The sequence below is a fragment of the Vigna unguiculata genome, chromosome 2 (assembly GCF_037176805.1).
Source record: "Vigna unguiculata cultivar grain cowpea cultivar isolate G323 ecotype 2 chromosome 2, ASM3717680v1, whole genome shotgun sequence".
NCBI lineage: Eukaryota > Viridiplantae > Streptophyta > Magnoliopsida > Fabales > Fabaceae > Vigna > Vigna unguiculata.
In genome coordinates, this window is record NC_140793.1 from 20,414,671 (window position 1) to 20,441,450 (window position 26,780).

General features: G+C 31.7%; 1 pseudogene; it reads right to left on the bottom strand.

Moving 5' to 3' along the window:
* Positions 1 to 26,516, bottom strand: LOC146888415 (uncharacterized; annotated as a pseudogene).
* Positions 26,517 to 26,780: the final 264 nt, after the last annotated feature.

A 26,780-nucleotide genomic window follows, 5' to 3' on the forward strand; every position in this document is an offset into this window, starting at 1 on the left:
TTAGGCGAGCCACTCTCGCCTAGGCGAGAGTGTCCATAGCTCAGAAATCAAATCTTCTCGCCTGGACGAGAAGTCGTGCTCAAAATTGTGCAAGTTTCCATCGCGACCTCGCTTAGGCGAGCCACTCTCGCCTAAATGAGAGTCTCTGTCGCTCAACTCCAACACAGGTCGCCTGAGCGAGCAGCGCGACCCAAGAACAGAAACAAGATTCTGCACTTCTCGCTTAGGCGAGATGGCTCGGTTGGGCGAAACTTGCAGAATTGGTCTCTGTTCACGCACCCAATTCACCACAACCAAGACCAAACCACATTCCAATTCATGCCAAATAATGGAGAAGCATGCACCAAACATGTACACATAATTCAGACCCAAAATGATCATTATAATTTTCGTTCGCAACATGATTCGCACTTATAGTACCCCAAAACCCTCAGTCAATTCTTGTAAAACACCACAAGGCTTGGTACCCAACATACAATCCATAAATTCCCAATTACCGTGCGTAAAATGCCAAAACTCATACCACATGGAATCCTATTAAAGGCAAAACGCAAAAATCACAAGCAATATAGAAATACTCATAAAATCAGCACCCTTAACCTAGAATTATTGATCAAAATAGAGAGATGAATGACCCGTGATTCACAATTGCCTTCTTGCTTCAGCCCTTGCACACCCAAAACTCAACTCACACTCTCAATCTCGTGCTCCTCTCTATACCAATTCAAAACCCTTCCCTTTACCTAAAATTGGGCTTTTATAGGTGTCTTTAAGATGGGTTTTAAAAACTAAAACAAAACTGGGCTTAATTGTGGTTTTAATTTGTCTTCAATTATTTGGTGGTTTTCCAACCCTCTTGGCTGCCATTCTGCTAGGTTCTAGCTACCTTTCCACATTCATCCCAAGCTAAGTTTAGTAAAAATAAAGGTTAAGTTCTATCTACCAAGGTTTGAACTCGTGACCCTCCACTCATAATGCCAAGCACAACCACTATGCCAATTCACATTTGGTGATACACTCCAATCAATATAAGTTTACATTACCAATTCCATACTCATATATATTATTAAAAACCAATAATAAAACAACAACACATAATTGGCATGCATAAGACTCGAACCCAAGTCCTCTCACACAATCAAAGTACTCTCAACCACTTGAACTAGTACTTTTCCACATCACATCAAACAATAATTAATGCCATAAAGGCGCTTTACATTTATTAATTAATTATTTATTTAATTAATTACTTTTCACGGGTCTTACAACTGCAGTTTTTGCAAGCATGTGGAATCACTAAATTTTTGAAACTTTCATGTTATAGTAGTGACAACTTGTGAATGTGGTGATTAACTTTGGTGCATCTGTGTGCAGCCCAATGTACAACCTACTGACACTACCAATGCGGGGGATATATTGTAGATAATGGTTCCTCAATCCACCAATATTCCATGTTTTGAGGTTGGGGAGAGCTCCAAAGTTGGATCTTCTGTTCCAAATAATATATCACTTACATAATTCATGATTGTTTAATGTCTTTAATTTTTGTGCTATTTACTTTTAACTTTTGGGTTTATGTTGTTAATTTCTACTTTTAATTTCATGACACTATGTGTTTGGAAGGATGTACTACATCTATGGTATTAAACTTATTTTGTGCACTTTGGTATCCATGTAACTCAATGTCACTCAAACAATAGACGTTATGAGGTTAGTCCACACCTCAAACAAGACATTCATTTCAACTCTGGAAATATTATATGGTTATGTATGTACTATTAAATGTTGACCGGTGATAAAGATTTTGCATCCCCTCCAAAATTTGTGCTATTTTGCATCCCCTACCAATCAAGTATTAACTATTGACCTACACTGATGAAGGATTATCTTGTTTCCTTTTAGAGTTATGAATATGGTGAAGTTGTTTAAGAAAGCTTTTTGAAAATTCCCACTGGACATTAAGATAGCATGCTATCTAGATGTGAAGGTTCATTTCTCAAGCTCATGAAAGGAATAAGAGAGTTAGATTCAAGCTTAAACACACACGGCAATAACAACATAAAGAGAAAAATGAAAGAAGAAACAATAAAAATGGAAAGCATAGAAGATGAAGAATGGAAGAAGCACGCCACTCATAGGGGGGATCTAAGCCAACCAAGCCCTAGAGATGAGTGATGGTGCCGCCACTTGCAAGCAAGATAAGGCAAAGGTGAGTTCACTTCTAGGAAGGAGAGCTCACGAAAATTGGTGGTTGAATGCACAAAGTTTATAACAAAATGATCAACCCTTTTACAAGACAAGGAGCACCCTTTAAATAGGAGTTCATAGGGGTCCTTTAGCAAATACAAAACATGAAAAAGGATTAACTAGCAAACCCTAAACCTAATGTGAGAGTGAGTCTTGGCCAAGTGAAGGGAGATGATTGGTGGAGGCATTCCCATGAGGATTCTAGGCTAAAAGAGGAAGGAGACCAAGTGACCTTCTAAGGCATAAACCACAAAGGCAAAAGGAGACAAGGTACACGTCTACTTTTGCTTTTGCTTTATGCTTTTTGCTTTCCTCTCTCTTCCACTTCATCCAAGTGCTCCAATCACCAAGTGCCACCTAGCCATGCTCTACTTTCTCTTAATTACCTACAAAACAAGACAAACAAGGATTAGCATGTTGGTTTAAGTTAATCTAATCTTGGTCAAAGGTCAACTTTGGATCAAAGTCAACAAGTCAACCAAAATAAATCAACTAGAAACCAACTTAGGGAATTCAAACTAAAATAATGCAAAACAAAGATAAAGGTGATGGAATAGAAGACTCCCCTCTAGACATGCTTCTAGTGATCCTTCTTGATGGAGCTTCTAAGGAGGTGGTCATGCCTTCCTCATACACTAAACATTTAGCACAAATTCACAATTCATGGTCTCTACTGAGGGTTTGAAGATGTAGACCACTATCCTTGAATTAATAAACAATACTAACATATATTCTATGGATTCAACCTCACCAAACTAGGTGTGGGATAATTGGTAAAACATGACATATATGATAACTTTGGTAATTTTAAACAATGGTCATTTCACTATTAAGTATTGACTTGCGCTTCACATTTTGCACACACTCATAATTTGTGGTATTTGGTAAGGGTGTCAATATGTACCTCATCTTTAATGAATTAAAACACCTTAATTATGTATATGTAACGTATTCAACATCATGAAACTTGGTGTGGGATAATTCATCCACAAGTCCAACATGATATATTTCTTATGTATGCAACCATTATATGTTGACTAAAGAACTAATTAGTATTAACCTGCTCTAAACAATTTTCACATCCAAACAAAATCTGATACGAGGTTAGACTCAATTTTTTGAAGAACATCAATTTTTGTATGGGATAATTGATCCATAAGTTCTACATCACAGATTACATATTAACTTGATGTGGGATAGTTAGTAAAACATGACAAACATGACTACTCTGGTATTTTTAAGTGCAGATCACTAAAATATTAAGTGCTGACCTGCAAACAACATTTTGCACATAATTAGTTATTTGTGGTTTGTGTGGTAAGGGTTTGAACATGTAAACCAATATTATTGAATTGATGACCACATACATATTAACTGCTGACCTATTATAAATTGTATTCGCATAATTACATATGGTTGAATAATTCAACACAAATTACTCAATCCAAATGAGGATGAACAACATTCACCTATATCAACCAAGCATTGTAGTCTCAATGGCCTTATTTTAGGGCCAACAAAAACAAAACAAAATATCACTTCCTTAACCCAAAAACCCACAACGGTGATTTCAACCTGCCAATCATCAAGCTGAATCGAACAAAAGAAAGCACCGAAAACCCTAACTTGGCTACAACCACAAAACAAATCTTTGAAGGAATTGGGATTCCGCGAGGTTCGTCTTCTCCCTCACCTTTCTTCGATTTCACTAGAAGACGACGTTGAAGAAGTGTAGTTGATTTAAACAAGTAGAGATTTAGTCATATACAAATCCTTTCTTCCTTTCCCCTTTCTTCGTGTGGAGTGGTCTGTGCAAAGAGAACAACTTTCTCCGTCCCTTCAATTCCCACCCACTGTGCCACAATGTCTCTCTTAAAAAGAATTTTTAATAAAAGTTATAAAAGCCACGTTTTCCTAAATAATTTTAAAAATAAAAGTCACCTCACTTGGTCACGTCTACTTGCCATCTCAAAGAGTAATGGAAGGGGTAAAAAAATGGAGTCACTTTATCATTTTCCTAAAATGTAGCAAACGACGTCCCACGCAATTCATGATTCATTATATTGTTACTGCACAACATCTTCTAGGATCCCCATTCCATCCTTTCATTCAAAATCACCATCACCAAAATAGGAAGAAAAAAAACAACACTCATTCACATTTTTCCTTTACCCACCTTCATCCTCTCCATTTTTTTCGTTCCACCATCTCAAATTTTTTTCTGGCAACTAAAAAGTTTCATCACGCATCATTGCTCAAAACCAATATCTTCACCCTTCACTCCTTCCACCACCACTCTACATTCCCTATCCTCACTTCAACCTTCACCCAACCACGATGACCTTCATTTAGTAACCTCAGTCACTACCATTCACCGAAACCATTTTCACTCTTATTCACAATTGTAGATTTCACCCCACTCTACCATTCACTACCATTCAGTTCTTTTATTTTTATTATTTTTAATTTCTTCAAATTCCTACTAATATAATTACAAATTTTTCTTACTTTATTATTTTGTCATGAATTCAATTAATTAAAATAATTTTAAGCATTAAATTAGTTAAATAAATATAATAGAATAAAAATTATAAAATTACTTTACTTTAAACAAATTAAAAATACATTTACATAAATAATAAAAAGAAATCAAAAAGAAATTTTCAATAAAAAAATTAAATTGAAGTCTTTGTACATATTATGATTTTACACTTAAAAAAGAAAAAAAAAATCTAAAGTCGTCCGTTCCTAATATAACTTTAGTTAAACCAGAAAAAAAAATTAAGTCCTCCCTCTCATTAATACGAAGACTTCTCTGAAAAAAAGAAAAATAGAAATCATCACTCGTGATACGATTTTAACTTTGACATCCTCTTACAAATTTATCAATTTTATAATATTTAAAAAAAGAAGACCCCTTTACATCTTTACATCAATTAAAAGGTAAATTGAGCCGGAAATTAACCCATAAAATGAAAGTGGCTTGTTTCTTCTAACTAATTTATTAAAACTGGTTCATGACTCGAATTATGATGAAGTCACTTTAATATTAATTATAATTTATAACATTTTACAATGTTAGGTATTACTTCTAGTAATGTAAAATAAGTTTTTGTAAAATTATTCGCGTCGGGGACAGACACCTTATTGGAGGGTGAACTTGGAGTTGTTGATGACATTACATCACATGGGGAGGGGTACGTGATGGGCCTGATGGAAGGGTCACGTGACTAACCTTATTACATCACATGGAGTAAAATAAGCACGTGACAACGCTTGAAAAAAAGCTAAAAGATGAGACACAAAAGAATGGCACACTGACACGCACACACCTTATCACCAAGAGGATAGTGACTGCAATCTTATTAATTGTAGTTGTTCTTTCTCGACAGGTGCGGACCCAGAAAGGCAACATCACCTACCGGAGGTCACACACATTATTAAAAAAAATAAAATAATGCTATACTGATGAAAATTTTATTTTAATCCATTCTAAAAATAAATGAAATGAAATTAATAATAATTAAAATAATGAAATGAAATTAAAAAAATATTGATCAAAAAGGTTTATTTAACCTAAAAAAGTTAATATAGTTAAAAATACCAACTTAGACACGGGGTACTAACAGTACACTACCAACTTGCTGATATGAATCCTTCTACGTTTTTTTAACCAATTTTGTGTATTAGAAAATATAAAAGAACTATTAAAATCTTAAGGTATTGGTACGATGGACCAACTTGAAAAATCTTATAAAATAGTTTGGACTAAAGTTAAAAAATTGTGACACTGAACATAATTATATCTTGATTGATTCGTTGATGGAATTGGATTGACTCAGTTGCTATAGGTGTATAGGTCGAACTCCTATTTAAAAGGATAATTTTATTTTGAAATTTTAAAATAAGATTATTTTGTTAATATATATATATATATATATATATATATATATATATATATATATATTAGTTTATATATATGCAATTACTATTTCTCAAACTAAACTTAATTTCATTAACGTGGCTTAAAGTTTAAAATACATATTATGTTTTTGAATTTAAAATTACTCTTAAAATGGGCAAAAAAGGCTTCTTACCCTTTGGATCCTATATAAGATCTAGTTAGGTCTACAAATCATAGTTTGTTTGAAATGTAGATCAATTCGGTCAGTCATATTTTATTAATCCAAATTAGTATATCATACGATCCAAAATCTAAATCTACTTATGGTACTTAAAGAGTATTATTGATGAATAATATCATCTAAGTAACAATGGGATCATAAACATATATGATTAAGAAAATACAACTTAAAATTCTACACTATAGATATACCTATAGGACTACACAACCAAAGAAATATATTTTTTTTTTCAAACAAATCAAGTATCGAGTATCAAGATTAGGAAGTCTAGAATTCAAATATTGAGTATCGAGATCAGCAAGTTATGATACCACAACCGAGTACCGCCTATTAATGTCTAACACCACAAACCTCTTTACAACCTTCAACATGTGTCATACTAAAGAGTGGGGGGCTTGTGTATTATACAGGACTAAGTCACCCCCAAACTCAGCTAAAATTTCCCATAGCCATGCACATGTTGGCCTACTAGGCTGACATGTATCTAGCCCCTCCTATATTTTAGGGGCGACATTGCATCAACTAGATTAGCCAACATTGACACAACCAATAATACGTAATTGGGCCTCCTGGCCTAGGTCCATCTAGATAAGATCCCACAAATAGTAATATAAATAACACGTTACTCAAGATAAATTAATTATATTTGCATTAATCACTACATTAGTTGCTAACATACTTGACCAACTTGAACATTAGATTGTATTCTATAAGTAGAACCTCATTCGGTGTTAGGAGGATAAGTACGTAGAAAGAAGAGGATGAGTACCTAATAGGATAATGAGTACACTAAAAATTAAAGGTTTGTAGTGCTTTTGGAGTCTCCCCAGGATATATTTGACTTTGTAAGAACATACACAACATATATTTATTCTCTAGATAGTTTGGGAAGGGAGCAAGGAAGAAAAAACGAAAAAAAATGGGATGGGGTAGCTACATTACTTTTTACTATAATAAGAGAAAGAAGGGAAAATTAAGCACTAGTAATTAAAAAAAAAAAAAACCGGTCTATTCTTATCTCTTTTATTTCCAACAAAAAGAAAATGGTTGAAAACAAAGGAAAATTGATGATCAAAGATGATCAAGATGAAAAAACATTGAAATATTGAAGATGTGTTGTTATGAAATTTGATGGCTATGAAAGTGTTATATCGAATTACATTCTTTAATTGTGTGTATGCTACATGTAGAAAAGATACTTAATTTTTTTTAAGAAAGCAAAACCTATGTAATCTCAAGGGATTTCAAAAATATTTTTAAGAGTTTAATAAAATGTTTCAACAACATTTAATTTAACGAATTACATTGTGTAATAATTTATCATCATAAGGTTGATCACCAATTACCATTAGTATTAACCGATTATAGTTTGGTCAACATAATTTATTTCAAAATCTAACTTATCTTTCTGAATAACTGATGAAGTGATTATTTTTCTATATTCTAAAGATCCTTGGTATGCACATTTATTTGGTTACATATTTATTATAATTGATTATGCTTTCAATTGGCCTTAAAAGACTAACATTGACTTGCATAATTAATCAATTATCACTTAACATATTCAATTATCCTCTACAAAATGTTTATTTATGCTCACATAGATAATCAATTAGGTGAAATGTTAATCAATTATATCAATTATCTTATCTTATATATTAATTTTTTATCATAAGAAGAAAATCCAAAATTTTTTAATATTTTGTTTTAAATTCTTATTCTAAAATTTTTAATTAAATTTTTTGGTATATTATTTGTCCGTCGTGTTTTTCATTTTAAATTGATAATTTCTGCGTTTGTTTCGTAGAAATTATATATTTTCAGATTTTCTGTTCCAAATAATTATTATAAGTGCAACTACATTATTTTACATGAGTTTTGCTATTTGAACTACAAAATTCATTAAAAATAATTAGTAGATCCAAATACAAAAGAAAAGGAAGGATCCAAAAGAAAAAAAAAGAAAAAGAAAATTGTAAAGTTAAACACAATTATTATGTTGCACTATTGTTATGATCGATAATGATGTATTGAATTATTAGTAGTCTCTTATTCAAGTGTCTGCATTGTTCAATTTAATTCTTTTTGGTAGTCATTTTTATTATGTCTAGCTTTAATTGTTTTTATGTCTTTTAAAATTCTTTGAAATTTTGTAATTTATTAGCCTCTTAAGTTAAGTCTTAGATCTTGCAATGTTTTTCACATGGTTGTTCACTTTTTTGATTAAGTTGCTAAAGTTCTTTGCCAAAGTGCTAAAGAGAATTTGAGTGGTAAAAGACAAAAGGGTACATTTGAGAAAAAAAACTATAAGTGTGATATCCGAATGGCCTTTTTAGTGAAACACTTAGAGGAGTGGTGAGGATCTAAATATACTATGTTATTTGTTTTCCTAACCTTTTTTGCAGGATTTATCAAGATTGAACTATGCAACATGTTTCAGCAAGAGACATCTTTCTGGAAGTGGTGTGTTCGTGAGGCGTTGGAAAATGATGTCAATGCCTTGGAATCCAAAATTGTAAAGTTGAATGTCAAAATTGCTAGTATTAAAAGGAAGCACAATCCTGATAAAAAATCATTGTCATGGAATAGGACAAGTGATCTAAGATGTTCCAAATGCGAAGGCTATGGGCATGAAACTCAACAATGTCCTAATTGGCATGCAAGTCCTATTAATGATGAAGACCTGATTTTTTATTAAAAGAAAATACTAACTGGCCATCGCTTTCTTTTGTTGCATAGGGAAGAATTGTTTATCAAGGAACCATGAAATCAACAATGGACGAAAGAAATGAGACAACAAAGGAAGAAATAGGCTTATAACTCGATAAACCTATGTTATATAATCTGTTAACTTGTTTATCAATTACTTTGGATAATCAAATCCATTCTTTTAGTTTGGACACAAGTTTACAAATAGTTGCACATGAGTTAGTTTGTTTGTCAATTCCCAATCAATTTCTAGGCAAGGACGCAAGTTTGGAAAAATATGCACATAAGTTAGTTTGTTTGTCCATTCACAATAAACCTACAAACAATCAAAGTAATACTTATAGTTTGAATGTTTATCTTGGCAATAATTTTTTGTTCTTCTTTAAGCATAGTATTTTTAAGTTAAAACTGTTGGATGATTTTTGCAGGTGGGTATTTGACCCTGAAGGCAGACCTCTAAATCTTTGATAATAAGAGATTGACCTCTTTCAGGATCCATATCTCATTTAAGTTTTTGGTTATTTTAAATTTGTGTATTTGATTTATGTTTGTGTTTATGCGTAGGATCTTCTAGAATTCAGGTCGAATTCTCTCAAAGCATGAGAGAATGATAAGAAATCTTCAATTGGTACAAATTTAAGGACAAATTCTCTTCAATTATGTTTTTATGTTTTTGGACTTGGGCTTTCTTTTAGGGTTTCTAAGTTTTCTTAAACTTATGTGCCTATATATAGAGATACCAAAAGCTAATGTAAACATTTTTAGTCATATATTGAATTTTATGTCATTAAAGAGATGATTCTCTTTGTTCTTGGCTTAGACCTCACGTTCTTATCAAAGATTGACATCTTTTTAACGAATCTTCCTTGACTTGTCAATCTTATTGATTGAATAATTTTCTTATTTAATTTTTAGAAGGAATTTAAAGTTAGAAACGATTATGAGCTTTCTTGGATAGGATCACATCAGTATTCTTTTAACTAGCCACTTTTGGCTCAAGGCAAATACAATGTCTTTGTGATCAAATGATCACAATTTGCACTAGTTAGAGAGGGTAGCGTCTTTTGAATTATAGAAGGTTTAAACTTTCTCTACTATTTTTCTACAATAGACGCAAATATTTTCCTTACAAAGCTTTTTAGGAAAAGAGAAAAGTCAACAGAGTGTTCGCACTTGTAAGCAATGGCTATCTTTCTGTCTTTTTCAAAGAGTGTATTTATATAGAATTATGAGGAATTAAACATTGCAATCCATTTAGTCCCATCAAATAACTTTAAACTTAAATGAATGTCATTTTTTTCTATCCAGTTTAGCTTTGATGTTAGAAAGCATTGAATGAGTTTCATGAATCATTAATTGCTCTCATTTTCTTTATGCAACTTTTTTGATAACTATTTGTACTTATCTCTCTAGATTGCATAAAGTTGTATTTCAAATAGTGGTAAAATTGCACACCGTACTAGATAAATAGTTAAGCTAGAGTTGACATATGCTTGTGTTAGAAAATGTTGGCGAACATCCTACACTACTAAAAAACAGCATTTTAGCAACCATCTATTTTGGTCGCTAAAAGGCTCAAAATCAGTCGCAAATCCTTTAGCGACCAAAATAGCGACCGAAAATATGTAGTTGCAAAAACCCTGGTGGCAAACCCATCAGCGACCGAATTAAAAAGTGGTCGCTAAATAGCAACCAAAATTTTAGTCGCTAATTCGTCACTAAAATCATTAGTCACCTTCTATTATGGAGACCAATTTAGCCACCAAAATTTCTATAGCTAATTCGGTCGCAAAATAAAACATTTTGCAACTCTTTTTTTGGTCACTAACATAAAAACATTTTATTAAATAAAAAAAATATGATGCTAATTTGGTCACAAAAGTCATAATATAGCAACTCATTTTTCGGTCGCTAATAGGTAAATTAGTAAATAAAAATAAAAACATTTAACGACCAATATATTTTGGTCACTAAATCAATAACTACTTTTACATATAATTTAATTTGTTTTTATACAATGTTGTGATATATTTATAAACAATTTAAATATTATACCCTTAATTATGTTAAATAACAATCAACTCAAATATATAATATAATAAAAAATAATATAAAAATTAAGTGTACATATCACGTGATCCAACATAAAAACAAAAATGAAAATAATTCTAAATAAATATGTAAGTTTTGATGTCATGATACAATTAAAATTACAATTATCGATCAAGTGATATACCATCACTTAGTCGACTATATCATCTTCACTACCAACATTATCGAAAGGAGCCGATTTAACATTCTTCAAGTGAATGTAAGTTTCATCTATTCATCTCCTTGGTGCATCTTGTTCGAGCATGCATTTACTTGGTTGATAATACTTTGATAGTAACTTAATCCCTCGATAGGATTTTGCTCGTTGGTTCTTACTTTTACACTGCAACACACGAGTCAACTATTCACGCTGCCAATATATACATAACTTGGAAAAGTATTAGCACTCAAAAATTGTAATAAAAACTGAAAGGAGATCAAGTAAACTACTAAACTAAAGATAATATATATTATAAACATCTAAAGAGAAGGTTTAGATTGAGACAAAATACGCAATATCACTTTAATATTTATATCTTTTCATTATTGACCCCTTCATTTCATCTAGATATTAATGATAGGAAGTGAGCAGCTAAACAAGTATATATTCATTTAATTCATTAGTTCATGGAATAATTTCATTTACTCAACAGAAAAATCATACTAAAATACTTATATAAGGAATGGCCATAAAACAAACCTCAGGACCAAGAAATCGTTCATAACCAATATCACATGAATATGGTGTCCCTGTCTTTAGTTTAATACTTCACCAATGCTTGCTTGATGTACTTGCCTGGTTCTTTGTCATGCTTATTGAATTCCTAAGAGAAATTGAGATAGTGTTACTTAGGAAAATTAATAAGTTGAAAAGAAAACTTTCGTTACATTATTTGTTTTACAAAAGGAGAAAATTAATTAAATGAGAGAATTTATCAACATTCAGTATGCTAACGCCAGAGGCAACAAAACTATTGGCAAAGCATACAATATAATAATTAATTTCTTTTATAAAATTAAAAATCCATAATAATAAATAAAAAGTAAATCAATATTCAAGGTCATAATGACAGTGTTTCCAAAGCTAACTTCTCAAGTTCCCCATCTTTCATGATAGTGGTAACTACTTTCCACCACCACCATTCAGAACATTTACATCTCACATTCTTATCTTTTCTTTATGACAATATTTAGATCCTTAACTATTACTAATAAACAATTGGAAAAAAAAAATAAACGATAGAAATAGTCAATGAATTAAACCAAGAGCGTAAAATATCACATCTAAATATTAGATGAGAATATAAGCACACATTAACATAATAGAAAGGAAGTTCAAAATGTAAGAGTCTTGAAGACCAAAAACGAATTTTATATTTTGCAGAAGTTTATCATTGAGCTAAATAGAAAACCCAAAATAGAAGACACCCTTCACTCATTATTAGGAGTGTGAATATTATTTTACTAACCTCTTAGAATCTAACAATATTGGGATGCTTCAATGATCTATCATTCATGATTTCACTCATCCCCTGCTCATCAATCTGTTGTACATATTTCCAATATCCCACGGTGAACCTAAAAAAACACATTCCCAGATGAATAATTTACCCAAAAAATTACCAAGTTCTGCAACTAAAATTGAAAGGGTGAAGAAGATGGAGCAGACCTTCTGCCCTCTCTCAATAAACTTGATGGTAAAAAAAAAAATAAAAACTTAGTAAAAAGTTTATTGGTGCAGTTGTCCCTAACTAGTTTGGCCATAGCAAAATTCCTAGAGCCAATATCTTTGAGAATCTCATAGCGCTCCATGTTCTTGTGTTACCAATTTCATAACAAATCAACTACACACCCGTGTGTTGCGTTTTTTAACATTAAAGGAATGAAAAATTAAAAGCTCAGCTCAAAAAGAATATCTTATTCATATGAGATAGAAAAGTAGGTTCTTGAGTTTGTGAAAATGCCCACGAAGTCTTAATAATATAGACGCAATCCAATCCAAAGCAGTATTAATAAAGTCTTAATGGGTTTCCTTGTTAATGCGATAAAAAAATCATATAAACTTAAAATCAAGTAGTGTAGCATGAAAATACTATTGTCAATGCTACTCAATCGAAAGCAGAAAAAAAAGGAATAATAAAACAATATAGAGCAAGAAACACACCAAGTAAAGCTTGTTGCCTTCGCTTCCAAATGTGAGAAGTTCTTTGGCGTGTTCGAGAGCTTCCTTGAAGGCAATGACATTATCATCCCCAACCTTGCACCCTTTGCCACCTCTCACTCTTCTCCAAGAAAAATTGTGATGACCCATTTGAAAAAACACCACAGAAAACAACATTTGAATGCAAACATACACAAACAACCACACGCACACATAGAAAAAGAGAAACATACAGTCAAGGATGAATGGTCCAGAAGACAGAGTAAGTCAAATTTGAGTTGAAGACACCAGATCTGAGTTAACATACGGTTAAGACACTCCCATCTGTTGCTTCCAAAGCTGAGTTTGGGCTCTACACAAGACATTGGCTATTCATAATCGGACTTGTTTTGGAAGATTGGGAGCTATTAGGGTTTATGAATACTCAATAATGTAGAAAACTGAGGGATTGCAAGAGTTTTGAAATTTCACATCATTTACGGGACCACAACTTTTGAAATTTTAGAGAATAGAGGGGAAGAAATCGATTGGGGCTTCCAATTTCTGGGAAAACAAGGAAAAGGGATTATTGTGCTTCAACAAATAAAGAAACTGGGACAACCTCTATGAAGGAAGGTGCTTAGGGCAGGGTTTGGTGATGACACGCTCTCGATGGAGCAGCGACCATGAAGGAATAAGGGATTGGAGAATGCATGTTTGGTGTTGAACCCTCGGTGCAGAACGAACCATGAAGGGAGCAAAGGATGTTCTATGAAAAAGGAGGTTACACAAATTAAATGGAGGCAAACTTAAAATGTTTCAGGGGGGAAATTGAATTTAGCCTCCATTTCAAATTCGGTCACTAATTAAAAATTGAGAATGAATAATTTATTTTGCATTTGGTAACGAAGATTTTCATATTTAACTCACAAATTTATTTTACCAAATTTTTTAAAATATATTTTTCTATATAAACAATACAAATGATCTAAATTTTAAAACATGAAATTGTTACATTATAATCTTATAAAATTTAGTCACTTCGAAATTAATTTTAAATTTAAATAATAGTAATTGTATTATATACATTTGATATCATCTTAGTCATCCAATCCAAAATTATATCTAAATGCATCTACTTGGAGAACTGTAGTAATGGTAAAAAATTTTGATTAAATTAAGGAAACACCAAAAGCACATCAGCATAGTAATAGAAAAGTTAACCTAGTTAACCACATGGACAAAACTCATTCAAGTAAAAACTCGTTAACATGGTATTAACACGATATAAATAGTACAATATACAAAATAAATTTATTATGTTCATTGCTTACTTGAGGGTTAGCATGCTCACCCCATATATTGGTTTGGAGCAGAACCAAGATCTTAAGCATCTTGGCTTGAAGATAGGAAGACATCGTGAAGAGTTGTTTGGAGAGATATTTGCAAAGTATATTTAGTTTTGTAAGAATCATAACTAAAAAAGTAAGTATCTAATAATATGGTAATTATAACATTTATTTATTAGTTTCTAATTTTATTCATTTTACTGAGCAAAGTTTAGTTATTGAAATAAATTAATAGTAACTAAAAAAATAGTTTCTAATTATATTTTAATTAGGTATTGATAAAAAATTTATAAACAAATAAATATTTTGTTTCATTACTACAAATATAGTCTCTAATTATATTATAATAAGTTTTTATCAATAATGAAAGTTATTTTAGAAATCAACATTGGAATTCCATTAAGGAAACTAATATTTTGAGAAAAATCATATTTACAAATTAGAGCGTTAAGATATGCATATTACATTACTCAAATGGAGGAAAATCAAATATATTAAATTCATCTTAAATTTGTTAATATAAATAAATTGAGCCACAATTACATCATTTGTATAAAATTTAAATCTCAAATATTTTTTTGTCCTAAGTGTCAATTCTTTTTTAATCTTCATTCATATTTCCTTTCTTTGGGCAGTACATGCATCAATGGTGTGTCGGGTTTCAAACATCGATGTGAGATCGAGAGAAACGATCTTAGGATTTTCAAATTTAGAACTTTATCAAATTTTATCAAATTTAGGAATGCAAAATAATGTCGATCGCAAAAAACTTAAGCTTTTTTCGTTATGATCTTGTTTTTCTTTAAGCACTAATAAATTAAAAAATAAATAATTTATATTAAATATTAATCTAAAATATATCATCTATTAATTTAATCTAATTATATATTTTTTAAATAAAAATAAGTAGCAATAAAGTATAAATGTAAATAATCTACTTAATTATAATTCATATTAAATATTAATTTAAATTTTATTAGCTTGTTAGTTTAACTTAAATTAAATAATTTATATTAATTCTATAGAAAAAATTATGTTTGTGAATTTAGCGACTAAATATTTTCGGTGGCTAATCTGGTTTCTAAATATAATGTTTTAGCAACCAAATATTTTTTGGTGGCTAATTATCATATTAAGCACATTTTAGCGACCAAAATTTTTTTTGTGGCAATACAATATCAATTTCGGTCGCTAATTCAGTAGTTAAAACATTGCATTTAGTAATAAAAAAATATGGTCGCTAATTCGGTAGCTAAAAGATTATATTGAATGATAAAAAAAATTTGGTCGCTAATTCGGTAGCTAAATACATTATATTTAGCGACCGAACAATTTTGTCGCTAATTACCGTATTAAAAATGGGACAATTATTTGGTGACTAAAACAATATTATTTTGGTTGCTATTTTGGTGGCTAAAATATTGCATTTAGCCACCAAATATTTGCAGTCGCTATTTTGGTCGCTATACGAATAAATGTTACTATATATTGATTCGGTCGCTATTTCGGTCACTAATTTGCAACTATCACTATTCGGTCGCTATTTTAGTCACAATTTGCGACCAACTTTTTTCGGTCACTAATTTCGGTAGCTAAATTACATTTTTTTTGTAGTGCTAACTTTAGCTCAAATCTTAAAAAATATTTGAATGAAGCTTGTATTTGTAGGAAATCTCTTGATAAGTGATAAATGCCATACCCGTACAAATAAACACATTAAATGTAGTACTCAAGAGTTATCCCAAGGTCATCTCCAAGTGACCAAAGTTCTTAATCAAAGGTTCCCATTGCAATACAATGGGTGGATTTTTGGTAGATTCAAAATGCAAATAACCAAATAGATTCAATTCAAAATCAGATTTATAAAATTGATTTTGTGATTCAAATGCAACTTATCCCAAGTTACAAAACAAATTACCTTTCCATGGTTTACTCTCAATCCATTCGAAACAATAAACTAAGCGAGGATTAAAGGAGTTTCATCACACAATTAAGCAAGGTATGCGTTAATTAATCTCAATAGCCCACAAACCAAATCCATTAAGCATGAGCTTAGTGAAACAAAGGTAAAATTGGATATTAAATATAAAAAAGGAAACACAAACAACAAGAAAATTAGTGAATAAAACCTCAAAGCTTGCATTATCCTCAAGAATTCAGAACAAAAAGTTTAGCTACTCATTGAATTCTTACAAGACAATGGAAAACGAAAATACATCATGAAAATGAGAGAAGGAGAAATGGATGTTGTCCACTAAAAGAGAAAGAACAAAAATGGATGTTGTCCAAGGTGGAGGAAAAACATAAAAATAGAGAAAAGAAAGGAGAGAGTGGTCAGGGTTCAAAAACAAAAACTCAAGGGAATGAGAAGGTGTGTACATGGTCACATCAAACCTCTCTCCTAAAACCTTAATGGGCCATGGTCCACAAAAAGACAAAACCATAAACTAATCCAACAAGGCAGGTGATGTGGTAAAACTGCTGATATGCACAAATGACATGGCAAAGCTTTCTCAACCAAAGAAAATGTGTCCAAGGCCAAAATTGCTCCATAGTAATCTTGAAAATAGTTGATAAACAAAAATTGGGTCAAGTAAATCCAAATTAGTTAAAATTTGAATTACTGACCTAATAAAGCTCAATAAAAGAAAATGCACTAACAATAGACAATTAAGCACTAAACATTCATCAAGATAGGTACAAAAAGTAAGAAAATAGGGGAAAATAAAGGCTCATCAATAATATATATAGAGATATTTTTTGCAACACAACCTTAAGCTTTAGGAATATTCTTTAAGATCATGTTAGCTCAAATTCTTTGATTGTACTTATCGTTTGATCATCATCATTCACTTATTAGATTTAGTGGAAATAAGCATGATGCTCTATTGTCTATCTGATGAAGGGGATATGAAGATGGTGAAACTGATTCAAGAGAGGATGAAGGCATCCCATGTGGATCAAGAAGAAGATCCCTTGAGTTTGTGGTAGGGGATCATGTGTTTTTGTGGATCAAATCCTTGGAAGCGTTATAGAATCAAGGAGAATAAATAGACTGAATCAAAATTAATCAATATTCTAATTATATTTTATTCATAATTAATGGACAATTAGTGGATGAATCTAGATGCAATTTCTTAGGGTTTCGTGTCTTACCGATTGAGGGAAATCATAAAATTTTGAGGGAGGAGAAAAGAGTGAAAATTGACACGTGGCCTGTGTTGGGATTTGAAACTAATATGTTATTTTCTTTGAAGAAAAATTTTACAATGTTAAGGGTGATAGGGAAGAAAAGTACTTTTGGTGGTTAGGTAAGTGTCTCTGTTGATAAATTCTTTTCTTCTTCTTTTTTTTTGTAATAAGGTATTAGGTTGTAAAATACACATTAAGAGTATAATTTTGTTTTGACCCAAGCTTTGAAACGTGGTTAATAAAGAGAGTAGAAAGGGTGTTGGAATCAGTTAAGGAAGAAGAAGTGATTATTGGCCAAGGTATATGGAGTTAATCTTATTCTATTTAACTTTACATATGTGATAATGGTTTTGAATTGATGTCTTTGTATGGGAGAAATGGTTGGTTTGATGTGATTAGTAATTTGAAATGTGTGATGTCATAAATAATAATTATTATTATTGTGAGAATCGATGGTATAATTGGTGCAAAGTATTTTGGATTAAGCAATTAGTATAGTTTTTCTTTAATATTATCATAATTTTTAAGAATGACAATTTTATGGAATTAGAGGACTTTTTGTAATGTACAGAGGTTTGATAATAAGAAGTAAACATTTTTTTTACCCATGGATTTTATTTTTCCATGGAGCATCCAATCGTAGGTAAGTGCCTTAGTTAATACACTTTTGTCAAATTTGTTATCAATGGATAAATTCCGTAGATAACAACTATTTAGATATGGATTTTAACTTGTGGGTAATTTTCCATAGGTAATCTAAGTTTTTCTTATAGTTAAATGTTGGAAATTCTCCATTCTTTCAACGAGTTATTTTGTAAGATATGAAATTGCTTAATTAATTGTAGGCTTGAAATTTTGATTTGATAAAATGTCCCTTATATGTTTAAATTAGAATTAGAATGAGTTATGTGTTGATTATGGGTCAATATTAAAATAGCAGTTAGAGGAATAATTTTGAGTCATGGTGAATGGGATGATTTTGTTCAGAGTATGAGAAAATTGATTGTGTTCTATTTTTAATGGTAAATAGAAAGAAAAAAAAAATTAGTGTTTAATTGGAGAAATTCATTATTTTGGTAATAAAACTTGTGGGTGAATGTTTTTTAGTGTTGGAAATAATTTTTTTGTGCATGTATGATGAAAAGTGAGAAAATGGGCTAAGAACATTATAGATAAATTTTTGTGTAGTTTCTATTTTTCGTGTTATTTGTTAAGCCTTAGTAGGAAACCATTGGGTGCTGCTTAAACAGTGAGCTTACTGTCTCATAATCGTTGGGTGTTGGGTAGCAATTGTTGGGTGTCTTCATGATAGTGGAGAAATTATTACAAAATTGTTAGGCATTAGATGGGAGGTGTTGGGTTCTAGTGTTATAGGTGTACAACTCTTAAACAGTGAGCTTACTGTCTCATAATGTTGGGTGTTGGGTAGCAACTGTTGGGTGTCTTCATGATAGTGGAGAAATTATTACAAAATTGTTAGGCATTATATGGGAGGTGTTGGGTTCTAGTGTTATAGGTGTACAACTCTGAGAGCCAACTGTAGGGCACTAGGTGCCATTTTGTTTCTAATTCTTAGCCACCTCACTAAAAAATTGCGATTCTTGCTTTGTTCACTACTAGATCGAATTGAAATGTTCACAATTGGTTTGTGAGGTTCTTCACTTTGACTATTGGGATCATCAATTTGAGGTCTTTGGCTAGAGAAATTAGGTTAGGTGCGATGGGCATCAATTGAATAGTGTTTTTTTGTTGTTTGTTATGATGGTTGTTGTTTTGGTGTAGTTGAGTGTGGGAATCTTCTGTCTGTGTTTCTTAATTCCCTTTGATGTTATGGATGTAATTTTTTATGATGTAAATGAATGAGATGAATTATATAATAAGGTGAATGGTTGGAAGTGTGTGTATCTCAACAATATATGAGTTAGGCTCTCAAGAAGATTGTTGAGAAGGGACCCTGTGTTACAGGCTTTAGAGTTAAGCAGGAAGAATATTTGTTCACATGGGAAACCTATGATTGCTAACTATGTGTTATTATACTTGTGATGATGATGGACTACGCTTGTAAGAATTATAAAGGGAGCAGGGGTGTGGACTTTATTCGATGAACTCTTTGGGAGACAAAAAAGTTGGATTGGCTCATAAGTGACCTGGTTTCATTGGTAAGTTTCAAGCAAGAGTTACAATAATCGTTTTGGATACTTTGTGTTGAGACCACATGACAGGTCAACTATTTACTTCTTAACCTAACTATTCACTTAAACCTCTTAAAAATAGTCAAAGCAACTACCAATGACATGTCAATTATTCACTTAAACCATTTAAACTAACCTAACTACTTTTACATGTCACTTAAGTAACCAGTAAACTCCTTTAGATGTGAAACAAGGTACAGGTCATCAAAGGCCAGCTTCAAGTGCAAAATCTGTCCAGTCAGCTTCCAACTTGTGGCAACGTGTTGTTTCCTCTCGTTTAGCAGGTTGTAAGTCATGGATCCAGCCTAATCCAAGTTTTGTTAAGCTCTTACATTGGCAACTTCAGCTCACTATTTATTCCATTGGTAGGTGCAAGTCACATACGTCCATGTTGATTTAGCTTCTCAACTTTGAAAAATAACTAATAGCAAGTTAACTCTTAGTTTATTCAACGCTCCAACAAGTCTCTTACTTAACTGTACTGGTTTAACATTGTATGATTTATCACAACACCAAAACCAACATACCAATGTCCTTCTCTCATGTTTAGTACACAAGCAAACTAACAACCCCTAAAATCATAAGTCAGGACCTCTACAATTTGTATGCTATTTTGAAAAGTAAATTGCAAATTCCATAGAATTCCAAAATCTATGCTCTTACAATCAAGTTAAAGATAGTTGAATAAAAAAAAATCAATGTAAAATGAATCAACTCAATTAAATAAATGTCAAAAACATTATCGACCAAACAAGCAGTGTAGGTCAAAGTTGTTAGAATTTACTTTTACACTTATTAACAACAAATCTATCTAAAAACTCCAAATTAACACATTTTCACAAAAAGCTAAGATTTTTACAATGAAAACCAAACCTAAACTAAAAAGAGAAAATTAGAACAAAAAGAAAATACCTAAAAAAGATGCAACTAACTATTAAAATCATGACAAATTGAGACTTCACAATCACAAATCGGAACTAACATTTCATATAAACTTACTAAGGTTGATCACATTGATCGTATTCTTGGATATCTTTGTGAAGATATTCTTCACAACAAAAACAAAAAAAAAATACAAAAAGGGGACTAATTGTGATCAAGGATTATCCACCACTAACACATACAAAAAAAAAACTTTTTACGTTTGATATTTTAGACTTTGTACGTCTGACCTAGGAATTTACATTCGAATACAACATGCATTTCACATTTTTGTATTTTACCACACATAAATTTTTGTCTATTATAGATGCAAAATGCATAATTTTTTTGCCCATTTTTTCTTTATTTTAAGCCAAAACTTACATCCTCTGATGAAAAATCTCTCTCTCTCTCTCTCTCTCTCTCTCTCTCTATATATATATATATATATATATAAGAAAATATCACAAAAATTTTTTAAAAATTTTTAGTATGGGTATGTTAAATAAATCTATAAACCATAGAAAAATGTGTGAAAATACTTGGAAATGATGGAATTTAAAAATTCCATAACTCTTCCCCTTTGGAGGGATTGGCCACCGCATTCCTCCCCTCATTTCCAACAAAATCTTGAAAACTCTAAAACTATGACTAATATGTCAGATGTCAACATTTTACATTTGAATACAATATAATAGAAATTACCAAAAAAATGAGTCAAAAATAATTTTGTACCTATTTTTAGTGAATTTTACGACATTAGGATCATTTAGGTTAAGCGAAATCCACTGTGGTTAAGAAAAAATAGTCACACAGACCAATTAGTAAAGGGATAAGATGAGAAAAACCAACCTCAATGCTAAAAATATCTTAAGGGAAAGAAATTTCCTAGTGAACCACACATAACAATGGCAGGAAACACAACCTTTAAGCATATAACAATCGCTATTACGCACATAATGCTTGGTGTCATCAAGGGTTCTGCTCGCACAGTCGAGGGTTTTGTTCGCTCAATGGTGAAAGTGTAGGAAAAGGAGTGCTAGGGTTTTTTTAAAAACAAATTTATGTTTGACTCATATAGGTCAATAGGTTAAACTTAAATTTATGTCTGACATATAGGGGCCAAATGCAAATCTACGTATAACATATAAAGGTCAAACGTAAATTTACATTTGACGTATAGGGATCAGTCATAAATTTACGTCTGACCTATATGGGTCAAACATAATTTTTGACAATTTAATTATAAAAATACCACCGTATATTTTTTCAGGATTGATTTCTGAAGATCGTACATAAATGAAGTAATATAATAAACATATTTTGTGATAATGCAACTCAATGAAAAACAAATTAGACCTAAAACTCTATAACTATTGTTGGGGGTACCTGATAACAAAGTTCACACAAAAATGTGAAGAACACTATACACACTAATGAATGAAATCCCAAAAATGCTTAAAAAAATATTAAAGATATTATATTTAGAGAAAGAATGGTATACTATATAAATTCATTCTTGATGAGCACATATAAAAACACAACACATTGATTTTAGTGGGTTTATACGGTGCACATGCTCAATCAGAAAAACCAAATTACAAAAAGTATTAAAACAAATTACACAAGCACATACCAATCCAACTATGCAATTAGCTCAAGTTTGTAAACTAACCACAAATGTAGCTAACTACATAAATGAAAAAGTCTTAACTAACTAAAAAACATTAATAAGGCATAAATAAAAATTTAATTAATTAATTTCTTTCCAAGATAATGAACCAAAGACTAGTATTTGAACCTACAAAGAAAAAAAAAGGAAGAAATTTGAACATATTTAATTTCAATTATTTTCACATAGCACAACTTCAATACGAGAGTAAACTTGTACATAATTACAAAACCTATTGTGCATGTAATCTTTTATTGGAAATGTCCAAAATCTAAACTACGACCTAATCACATGAAGATGGTCAAACTCAAAAGGCTAGTTTATTATGATAGTACCTCAAAAATTTAATATCACAATAAATAATTTATTCTATTTAATAGAAACTCCTAACAACTTATGTGAGGTAGTTGAGTATAGGCAACATCATTATGTAGCTATTCACGTACATTAGTTGTCATAAAGATTTACAAGAATGGCTTTCTTGCTTGTAAATCGCTGCAGAAATTTGTCTACCAATGACTTAACATCATTAGATGCAGTCAGAAACCTTATAAATAGCCACTACCAGTACACATATTCCGTTGAGTGTTATTACATGGGAAACATATATTTTGACAAACTGGTAGTTAGTTAGTTGAAGGAATTAATTAAAGATATTATTATTACACAATATTACCGCGACAGAGTAGCTTCTACATAAAACTTGGTGTTCGAGTAAATTTTTTACCCATAGGAACTAAATACATGTTAGAAAATTTACAACTTATGTTTCGTGATCATTTAACTAAGTTAAACTTATTAACATTTTTTAGTCCAGGTCACCTATAGTTCACTTTTGAAGTGTTTTTAATTTGAATCATTGGCTATATTTTTTTATTTAAACTTAATTTTAATGAAAAAATAAATTAAAATAAAAATATATGAAGTGAGATTAAACTGAACCCTCATGCAGTTATTTGTTTTTAAACTGTAAGGATCCTTATCCAGGCCATTAATTGGCTTGAGCAGTTTAATAGGGATTTCAAACAAAAACCCCTTTTAGGGAAAGAATGATAATAAATAAAAGACATCCTTGCTTATAAACTAAAGTTAGTGTATATACTAATTAATTTTTTCATATTAATTTCCTTAAAAAATATTTTTCTAACTTTATACATACATTAATTTTAATTTTTATAAAAAATACTTTATTTTTTATATTTTATTTAAATTTCAATTCAAGGGAATCTTAAACTCAAAAAATTGTGTATCAACCTTATACAGGTTTAGATCATAGTTAAGAGAACTTAAAAATACTTTTATTTACAAAAGCGCATTTCAACTTTAAACAATTGAAGCTCTATCATTTGTTAATTTCACATTGTTCCCAAGTTCCAACCTATTGAATTGTGAAAAATAAGTTGTGAACGAGCCAGACTTTGTATTTGTTTTGGTTCAAAGTTAAGCGGCTATAAATCAAAGACTTCAAGTTCTCCGAAGCCAGGGTCATTTTACATTTAAGCTCCTTAGATTTTTTTGGTAGGAATTTCTACGTACTGAAAAAGCAACTTCTTCACGTGAAGCCAAAGATTTGAAGTACTAGAAAATCGATTTTCCTTCTATTTGTTAATTCCTGAATTTCTTTTTATAATAGTTCCTTCTATTTTGTTAATTCCTGAAATTTTTATAATAGAAAATTTTTCCAGCATTACCTTTGAGTCTATCGACGAATTATCTTAAATACGATCAATGACCTACTTCTTGATTACCTCTTGATTAGGAGATATTAACTTTCACTAGTGAAAAAATTAAATTTTATGACGATTTATTATGGTGGTTGTAATCCATTCATCATAATAAGTGAAGTGATAGTAAAATTGTAAATATAATGACACTTTTTATGTCGGTTATCACTAGAATTTGTACAGAAAGTGAGAGCGGTATCAAATTCGTAATAAAGTAGAAGACTTTTTATGTCAGATACACCTAGAATTGACATAAAAAGTGGGAGTAATGGAAGAGCTCCTTCCAAACTATATGACTCAAGCCAAGATGGAGACCTCCAAGGAAGATGGTGGTGTGGAATCTATGGAAAAGGGTGGTGGGTGTCTCAGTTTTATGGTGTTTAAGGTGGTGAGAAGGTGGCTCCTCCTCCAAGTTATATGACTCAAGCAAGGGGAGAGGTTGTGGTGGTGCTTAGTGTATTCTCGAGAGAGATTAGGCCAACTCAATGAGGAAGGTGGTTAGAGGAGATCACATGGGACGCTCTAGCTTTTTGGTGACCTAAATGAGTAGTATGACACAATTTTGGCAACATAACATTACTAAATTCAGATGTGAAAATACATGGAGGGATACACCTCTATTTATAGAGTAAATTGTCTCCAAAGTAGACCAAAAACCTTAAAAAGAGCATGACATGACATGTGGCACTCTAACTTTTAGAAAAACTTTCCACTCCTAGAGTGTCATGTGGAAATCCACTTTAGCAAAGATTCTCCAATAGGAAAATGACACATGGTCACTACCTTTGTAAGAAAACTCTCCACTAAGAGCTTGTCATATGGCCCCCATGTCTCTCTACCAAGCTAGGGTTACAAAAATTAATCATGTATGATTAGCTCAAGTTAGGCGCAAACATTGCCCTACAACTTAAGCAAGATTGTTCAAAAACTTTGTACTATTGGCCCTTAGTATAAGGCCTAAAAAAATCCTACACTACATGATGACCCTTAATACAAGGTCTAAATATTCACAATCTACTAGAGATACTCCAAAATGGCCTCATGGATAGAGCTTTGTTTCACCTTGCATAAATGACTCCAACTCTTCTTGGAAGTGCTTGGCCATGGCTAAGAGGTATGGCATCACTTTTTATGCTAGATACACCTAGACCCGACATAAAAGTGGGAGTGGTGGCTATTTTGTAATAAAATAAGAGACTTTCTATGTCGGTTATATTTATAATTGGCATATAAAGTGGGAGCGTATATTATTTTAAATTTAAAAGTTATTTCCCTCATAACCACATTCACGATGAAACATTCTTGCTCACTCAATTCCCTCATAGTCATTTTTGCAACCCTAATTTCAATCATCATCTCCACAAGCCATGGAATATGCTTCCCATTTGTCTAACCCTTATGCAGATTCAGCTTCTCAATGGCCTTTGTCTCGTTGTGATCCCTTTTGAATGCTAGACTTGAATAATCCTTCAACAACTCCTTCATTGTCTTCAAACTTCTAGCGAACACCTTCTCTAACACTCTCTTTATTGTCTCCCCAATGACAAATCCCTCAATATCTTCCCTACAAATGCCTTCATAAATATTGTTTTGTCATAAATGTTCATCATTGACGAAACTAGACCCTTCAGCATCACTTCGCACGACTCCTCTCTTGACATCGAAACCCTACCCACGAGCTCCTAAGACTTTTCCTCACTCAAGAACGGGATTAATCTCACCACTCGCTTCTCTTACTCCTTTGTCCACGACATTACCTCTAGTAAATCCAAACACCAATGCACATACTCCTCGAACAAAAGCTCCAATGCCATTGGTAACAGATGTACCATCATTGAAGCTCTATCCACCATGACAACAAAGTCGTTAATGTAGATAAGCTTAAGGAAGGTGAGATGAGACCGAATAAAGCCAGCAGTTAGCAAAACAATGAGGTTGAGGCGAAAGTGACCATTGTCGCCTGAGGTTATGTGATCTGACGCTTGGACGTGACCGATCCACCAGTCGAATAGGAGAGCGGAGAGTGGAGGTAGACATGGTACTAAAGTGATGAGGGAGAGTCCATGAAGAGGCGAAAGACAATGTCAGCAGTGACAACATCATTGAAATATGGAGGGATTCTTTCTATGAACATAATGTGTTACTTTTTGTGCCGGTTATAGCGATAACTGGCATTAAAAGTGGACTTTCTATTGGAATTCCAAAATCGTCATAGAAAGTAAAAACTTCTTATGTCATTTGTATTTATTTCAGTTATGGAACCAACATGGAAATCCTTTTTTAATCGGCATAAAAAGCCTTTATTGCACTAATGTTTGTGTTCTAAGTTTAGCCAAACCGAGCCAAGACCATGACACCTTAAGGCCAACCATCCACTAACACGTCTTAATATGACAGT